Source organism: Anser cygnoides, chromosome 2, assembly GCF_040182565.1.
Source record: "Anser cygnoides isolate HZ-2024a breed goose chromosome 2, Taihu_goose_T2T_genome, whole genome shotgun sequence".
Taxonomy (NCBI): domain Eukaryota; kingdom Metazoa; phylum Chordata; class Aves; order Anseriformes; family Anatidae; genus Anser; species Anser cygnoides.
This window is the reverse complement of record NC_089874.1, coordinates 100,277,009-100,285,043: the sequence shown is the minus strand read 5'-3', so window position 1 is coordinate 100,285,043 and position 8,035 is coordinate 100,277,009. Positions and strand designations below refer to the sequence as shown.

General features: G+C 36.7%; 1 long non-coding RNA gene across 2 annotated transcripts; it reads left to right on the top strand.

The window, feature by feature from the left end:
- The first annotated feature begins 939 nt into the window (after positions 1–939).
- On the top strand, positions 940–6,819 carry LOC106035978 (uncharacterized). Of its 2 annotated transcripts, none has more exons than XR_001207038.3 (3): positions 940–1,101; positions 1,200–1,264; positions 6,629–6,819. It is a non-coding gene; the product is annotated as an uncharacterized lncRNA (long non-coding RNA). The 2 variants fall into 2 exon arrangements; XR_001207039.3 differs by lacking the exon at positions 6,629–6,819 and adding an exon at positions 2,895–3,625.
- Positions 6,820–8,035: the final 1,216 nt, after the last annotated feature.

The following is an 8,035-nucleotide window of genomic DNA, read 5'->3' as shown; positions in this document are numbered from 1 at the left end:
TCCTCTAAAATATGTTTTCTCTGCAGTAACAGGTCCTTGTAGGAATTATTAAAAATCAACTTCTCCTCTATGTTTGGAACATGTAGATTTAAAGCAAAATGGATCTGAAAGAGAGTCAGCAATCAATCCATCATAAAATCAGGGATAAATCAAACTCAGGTTTAAAACTACTCAGAGTTTTGGAAAGTTTTCTACCATGTCCATATCCAAAGTCCTGACCCATGTGGAATGGACTAAAGGAGTTAGGCTGTGAGAGATCAGCTTCTCTTGACTGGGCAATGTACAAAAATAGAATTTGCATTTTGTTGTCACATCACATCTTTTGAACCAAACAAAGTTAAATGGAAGCATTGTCATTATTGGCTGCTATTTCTCCATGTTTTTTTAGCCACTTAATAGCTTTGCCAAGTAATCATTGAGACATTCATGTGCAAATCACTGCTTGGCAACATACGCTCTTGAAGTAGGAATCCTGGGGCTGTGATGTTTCAAAATGAGTAGGGAGTTCACAAAGTATCTCATGGCTTCATCTTTTTTCTTATCCTAGCCACTAGAGTTCAAAAGACATTGATATAACTTGGAGATGGTATTAGGGGGAAAAATCCTTTTATATGGTTTTATATGATGTGTGTTGAAACTTAAATGAGTAAGGCAGACTAAAGTAGTGTCTATAAAGCTTTTTTTTCCCTAGGTGGACTTCAGACATCTTGTATGGGACAACAGCTCAGTAACTTCTCACAAACTAAAAAGAGAAAGAATTAATAGATTATGGGGGCACTGAACTACATTTGAACGTTATGAGTTCAGTGTTGTGGGTGCAAGTGAAGTTGTCACTAACTGAAGAGTCATCTCCCCTACAGACATGAGCAGGTTTTCAGACTCTTCTTTGATAAGCACTGTGAGGTGTGCATGACACCAACAAGTTCCATGTAACTGCCCTACTGCCAGGAGCAACCTGAAAAGCAACTGCAAAAACTCTAACAATTTTTCAACTACTGATTAGCAAACAGTTTTTTAGTTCATCTTATCTGATGAGAATATATAAAGACCTTACAGCTCACCAAATGTCTACTTAAACTCTTGTAGGAATCCAAACTGCAGGTGACAACTTTCCTCTCAAGCTTTAATGCACTACACTTTGTTTTTGAGTTTGTTTGTATGTTGTTGTTGTTTGTTGTTTGTTTGTTTTTAAATTACAGCACAGCCTGTTGAAGAGAGAAATCTTGAGATTCTGCAGAAAGTCTGCTTTATTATACTCCCTAAGGTCAGTAGAGGTGACTCCAGACTTTGTTTTCTAGAACTGTGCTTTAAATATTTGCTACTGTGCATCAGCATCATCTCTCAAATTCTGTTTTGCTCCCTTTTCTATCAGCTAAACTGAATGATCAAAGAACCATAAGTACCCAGATAAAGAAGCTTAGATATACCTTGTAATCAGTTTAAATATTTGTAAGAACTCCTGAACTGCTGTCCTTACTATTTTGTTCTGCAACTCATTGAGAGACTCTTCCTCACTTTTCAGCAGTAGAAAAAGAAGTTATGATCATTGCTAAATTTTCTATTCATTTGCATAGCTTTTTATCACAAAGTAATTTATGTTTAGCACTGGTATTCAGCACTTGTTGAGCTTTTTTAGCTTTCAGAAATATGCAATAACCCTTCTGAACCCAGCTGTTAGGTGGATACTATTTGTAGTCTGAGGCAGTAAAAGAAACCATCTGGGAATAGTAATTAAAGATACTTTAGAATTATTTCACATACTATCTATGTCTCTTTTAATTTATTTTGATATCTACACTTTTCCCTAAAACATTACTTTGCGTAATTATATGGATTCCTGTATGTATCAAAAATGAATGTAGACTACAGTGCAGAAACATTGGGTTCTTATTTTTACTTTCAAAAGCAGTATGACAGCTCTTGATTAATCATTGTTAACTTCTGTGCAAGTTCATGTTGCACTTGAAATTCTGTTGGAAGAAGTCCTATTTTTTTTGCTGATGTTTTCCATCCTCACACTTGCTTCAATAAGTAAGCTTCAGAATAAACTACAGGATATGACTGTTTTGTGATTACACTAGTCATCGCTATCCTCTTCATCATTATGAAGAAACATTATTACTATCTGGCAAATATCTGGGGCAATTGCTACTCCAACTGCAGAACAAGCCAGAACTCCTCTCTGCATCTCTCTGTGCCCTTATCTGCTGTAGTTTTCCTTTTGCTGATCTTCCTTCAACAGCTCACCTCTCTCCAAAGCATTTCATGAGGCTAATACACACAGCTATTCATACTGCCCAACATTTCGCCACAGACAACACCTACCCACAGACACCCAGTTCACAGTGCAACTGAGGAACAAAACAGATAGTTTTCTTCATCTTGTGAGGTACCTACTTAATCATGTTTCCCTCACTAATTTGTGGGAAGGAGATTTTTATCTCCTCTCTCCATTATTTGAACCAGCTTTAATTAAACATATGCTACAATATGGAGGTGGGTAGAAGAGTAGTTGGGCTGCCAGATGAAAAGAGCAAGCTTGCTCATTTGGGCAGCTTTGCAAGCTATGAGAACTGTAATTAAAAATCCTTTGAACACCTGAACAAGGTTGGCACAGTAAGTGTTGAAAAGTGTTTGTTACAACAGTGTCAAAGAGTAGATAAGATTTTGGGGAATTGTTGTAGGGTGTTTTGTTCCACTGGACTATTTCCAATTAATGGGTCTGCCCAATTCTTCTGCCCAGAAAAGGGAATCTATTTTACTTCTTTTTGTTTGTTTTTGTTTAGAGACTTTGTCTTTGTCTTTGAGCAAAAACATGTTTCTATTTTCTATCTATAATATGTTGTTTAAAAGATTCAGCAATATAACTTCATATTTACATTCCTGATTAATAGTGAAAACCTCTGAAAGTCTGTGAAAGCCAGAAGGCAGTGCTGTGATACCCATGGAGACCTTACTTATGTTGGCAAATGGAGAGGACCAGAACACTTGTTCACTGTGTACCTCTACTCATTTCGTTAATTATGTGAATGAGATCTGAAAAATAATTTCCTGCATCTCCATGGCATTGCTGTTCTGAATGGATCTCTCACTTTCAATGTGGCTTCTCCTGGGCACTGTGAACCAAATATATGAATATTGTCAAAACAATATTGTCTATCTATCTATCTGTTTATCTATCTTACTGAAAGAGTTTAAGAACCTTTGTTGTCTATTATGTTTTGAGCTCTATCTTTTAGCCTTCAAAACTATACTATTTAAACAGATGTATGTGCTCAGTGTAATTATTTCCTAGCAATACATTACAATACATATTTATAGTTACACGGATTTCATATTCTCTGAAATCATCCTTATAAAACCAGTAATAGTTGGTATGTCCTTAGAACAAGTCAACAATTAATCCTCAAAGTGATCAATGGAGAGGACATCCTTTTTCCTCTGTCCCTGTTTTATATATGTATTCCCATTAATTATGCCTAATTTTCTGTTGGAACTTTTCTATTTAATGTAATTCAATTTTTGCATATCTTCCCAGAGATTTATTAATAGGTAGGGTCATTTATATTGTGTAGTACAAATATTTTATAATGCAGTAATCTTGACAAAACTGAAATGCCTTCCCCCCCCCCAAAAAAAAAAATAGTTTGAGGAGTGATGGTTTCCTATTACTAACTTACTAGGTCAAATTCTAGTTGGAGGTGTCTATGGCACTTTAATTTTATCTGATTTCTTCCTTTGGATGCTCCTCTCTGTTTGTCTGTCTGCAGGCAACCTCCTGTGACACAGTTCTGATTATAGGTAGCTTATTCATCCTGCTTTTGTCACAAGGGCTGCCCTGCACAGGGCCTTACAGGCTTCCACTTACCATGTGAAAATGTGTCTCCAGGATGTCCTTCTGCCAATTTTAAGGCTGCCTCCTCAGTCCTGTTGCTTTATAAGAAATCTCAGAAATTTGAGTTACATTTTAAACATGTTGTCATATGTATCTTCTTAAGTTTTGCAACTTCCTTGAGGAGTCAGCTGCTCCTATCAAGAGTAGCTGTTGCCGCAAAAGATTAACTCTTCAAGACTTGAAAGCTGGGCTCAGGTAGACAATTTTGTACATGCTGTTGGTATGAATGAAGTATTTTCTGATCTTCAGATTCACTCAGGTTGGTATCGTCAAAACATTCAAATTTGCAGAACAATCTGCAAGAACAAAATGAATAGGTTTTTGTTGTTGTTGTTAATTTTTATTTTTTAGTTTGAAGTAGAGGATGGAAACAAATATAATTTTAGAGTAAAATACTTGGAGGAACAGGCCAGGAAACTTATGAGGTCAATTATGTCCTGACTCCTCCATTCAGACTGCCAGTGCTTGCTTAAATCTTTGATATTAGGATAAGTCTATGTCCAGATTTTAAAACAAGAGGTAGATTGTTGATCTCTAGATAATGCTCTGATAAATATTCTTAGTTTTCTCTTCCTATTTGGAACAGACCAGATAAAAAATGATGTGGTGAAACACTCCTACTGCACTTTAGGTGGAATAGAAGCCCTTTATTTGGTGTTTGCAGCATCAGCAGCTGCAGGCTGATGTATTGCCTTTTCTGTTAAATGGGAGTTGTGCGGTAAAAATAGAATGGTATTTAATGGAAGTTTAAACCTTCTGATGCTTTACAGATTTAGAAAGTTCACTAATCACTATCAATTAAAAAGGCTGTCACGTTGTTGCATAAATTAATCAGAATGATACACTCCACCACAAGGCCTGCTTAAAATGTTTATTTTGAAAAGCGTTACCAGATTTAGTCCAAGAGTGGTACTTACAGTAACAGCCAAGGCTTTTAGACTGCTACAATTACAAGCATTTTTATAAACATCTTATAAACTTGGCCAGACTATATTACCAGTGTCTTAGCAACCGGGAACCATCAAACAGGTTTTGAAAGACAAGAGCAGAAAAGCAATACTTAAAACTTACATTGCATGCCAGGACTGGACGCATACAGCATTTTCACGAGACTTTCTTGCAGCAAACATTATGACCTAGAAAGTATTTGTTCTGCATTACTACTGAGGAAAAGTAACCCAGCACTTACCTGGTCTCCTGTTGCAGCAGATGCTGGGTCATAAAGAAGACGTCCTCAGTTGAGTCCTTCTCTAGGCTTGTGCCAATGGCAAGGCCTCTGCCAAGTTATGCATTACCAGGTTTTCACTTATTGCACACCTGATATTCAGAATATTTTCATGACAGAAGCTATATACGTTAGTTCTGTACAGGTGACAGTGGTTTCATAGGGCGTGCTTCAGAGGTATCCATAACTTCCTCTCCAGATGTGTCACTCATGACTTTGTGGCAAAATTATTTCATAACATATATAATGTCCATAACATTATTTCAAAGGTTTCCTAAAATTTGTCAATGGGAGGGGGTCTATGCTCTCGTTGTACTGTGCTGTCTTGAAGTGGTGACATTGGACAAAGACTACCCATCTGGTTTAGTGAAAGTCAGGACTATTTGACTTTTCTTAGAGATTTTATTTAAAACAGTCCTTTAAAGATGGGTGTTGTGGTATACCAAAGTGAAAATGGAGCTACCTTTGTTTACAGCACTGGGTTGAGTCATGGAATTTGAACACTGAACTTTCCTTCGTCTTCAATGACAAGTATCCTGATCCCTCTAAAATGGCGACTTGAGGGAAAGTAGAAGTAGTACGTGAATTTGGCAAAGATAATTAAAGATTGATGACGACTTTCTGTTAGAAAATATTCTACAATGTATACGTAACTACAAAAAGTCATTATAAACCATTGGATTTTATCATAGGAAGTGCATTTACCTGATAGAAACATATATTAAACACACACACAGAAAAAATAACAACTCCCATTGTGGATTAAACTAACCCTACCAAAAAAAAAAAAAAAAGTAACAAACAGAATAAGGATGAGAATATGAATAAGAAAGCAGAAGCACTTGTAAGTAATTCTGTGGTACATACGGAGAGCAACTTTGATGAAAACTGCATGAGCTGCAACACTTATAAATATAGGTAGATAAAGCAGTTTTGTAAATTATCACAAATCATTTATATGTGTAATCTGCATTCCATCGTAACAATGAAGAAAAACTTAAAATATTTTTTATACCTCTTTTTCCAAAAAAGACTGAATCTACCGAAGTACAGTTTTCCAGTAACAATTCACAGGCAGATAAAAATGAATGTACTATCCCACACAGAAAAATTGTATATCTCAAAATGTATTGAAATCATAGTGATCATGTACAAAAATATTGTCAGTTAAGACATTGTATTTATGACAAGAGACATTATTATAGGAAGATGCCAACCTATATGGATGTTTCAAGACAAGATGTGATTGATGTGTGTGTGAGAGAGAGAGAAAAAAGAGAGAAAGAGCGAGACACTCTGCAATTTTTGGGGGGGAAATTAAAGGCTAGGCAGGGCACATACTGTAAAATGGATGTAGTATCTCTCCTTGCAGTAGGAAGAAAGGATCGGAGCCCAGCCCAGGCCACTTGCATTGATGATATTGATGCAGCTGCTGGCTAGGCTTACCCAATACAAGAAAAACAGTCAGTGAAAGACTGAAGCTCATAGAAAATGTTTTCCCTTCACAGCTAGTAGTCATCTTCATTCAAAGAAACCCAGAAATGCTTGTAAGAGGACACTAATACTCTCCAAGGACTTACTGAATGATACGCAATAAATCGTTCAGTCAAGCTTCAAGAAGAATAACCACAAAAGGTACCAGCACATTCTTATTAAGCAGGGAGAAAGTTTTTATACGGCAGTTTCTTAAAATTTCTGAGTGAATAAAGTAGTCTTGAGAGAAAGTTCCCAGTTATGGATTATCTATAACAAGAATAAGGAAGATGAACACTTAAGGTTTTTCATGGCTGTAAACAACAAGAACAAAAAATTGTGAGTATACTGTGCTAAGGCCTCGGATAGAAGCAGGAATTAGGAGTGCCCTTAGCTGACCAGTTTACACATGCATCATTGGTCTGGTGTAATGAACATTACCTGATTAAGACTAGAATATGGCACTTTTCCTTTTGCATTGGCTGCTGTTTGCTATGGCCAGCTGACTACTGATCCACCTCCCTCCCGTCAGGGATGCAGCTAATGGAAATTCCACAGGCAAATAAAAGCCACATTGCATCTTCATTTTCATCTGAAATATGATCTAGTCCTTTCTACTCTAGGCAGCCATTTATTACTCATTCTCCTTTATTGATGTCTATGAGCTAAAACATAAAATGACTTTCAACTGCAGTATAACCGAGGCAGCAGTTGACACTGTGACCATGATTGCTGCTGCACCATCAGCTGTGCTAAGGCCACGAGTCAAGGTTTGTTTTCATTTGTCTTTGAGGCAGCATGCAACAGAAAGTATCCTTAAAATGTAACTCTGCTATAGCTGGACAAATATGTCGATTTGTCTGTATGGGGACTGAGGGGGAAAAAGTGGCCAAAGTCCTCAGCAAACAGCAACAGAGCTGTAAAGTGTTTCTTGCTACCTTACAATCACAGACTCTTCCCCCTCTCCCCCCTTATTGTCTTAAAAGTAATTTGTAACTAGTCTCTTATGAGCTTTTTAATATTTTTCACTGAATTATTAACAGCAAAATATATAGAAGGAAGAACTGTAAGGGAAGCCAAGGCACTCAATTCATTTGTAATGGTAAGGACAATCAATACTGTGGGGAAGTATTATTACATACAGTTATTACCTCATAAGCTACAGTATATCTCATCTCATTTCAACAACAGCAGATGTCTCCATTTCCCACGAAGATCCCTGCAGGTCCTGTTATGAGAATCATAAATAATATGTGCTAATGAGGTACGAATTGATGAAGTTGGAAAAGCTGACATTTTCATCCATCATTCTACATGATGTTTAACAATGGATTACTAGCCAGTAATTCCTCTGATATGAGATTAAATAAAATAGCAGGCTGTTTCAGCAGGCTAGCTCAAGGAGATGGCAATAAATCTGATCAATTATTGTATTACCAATC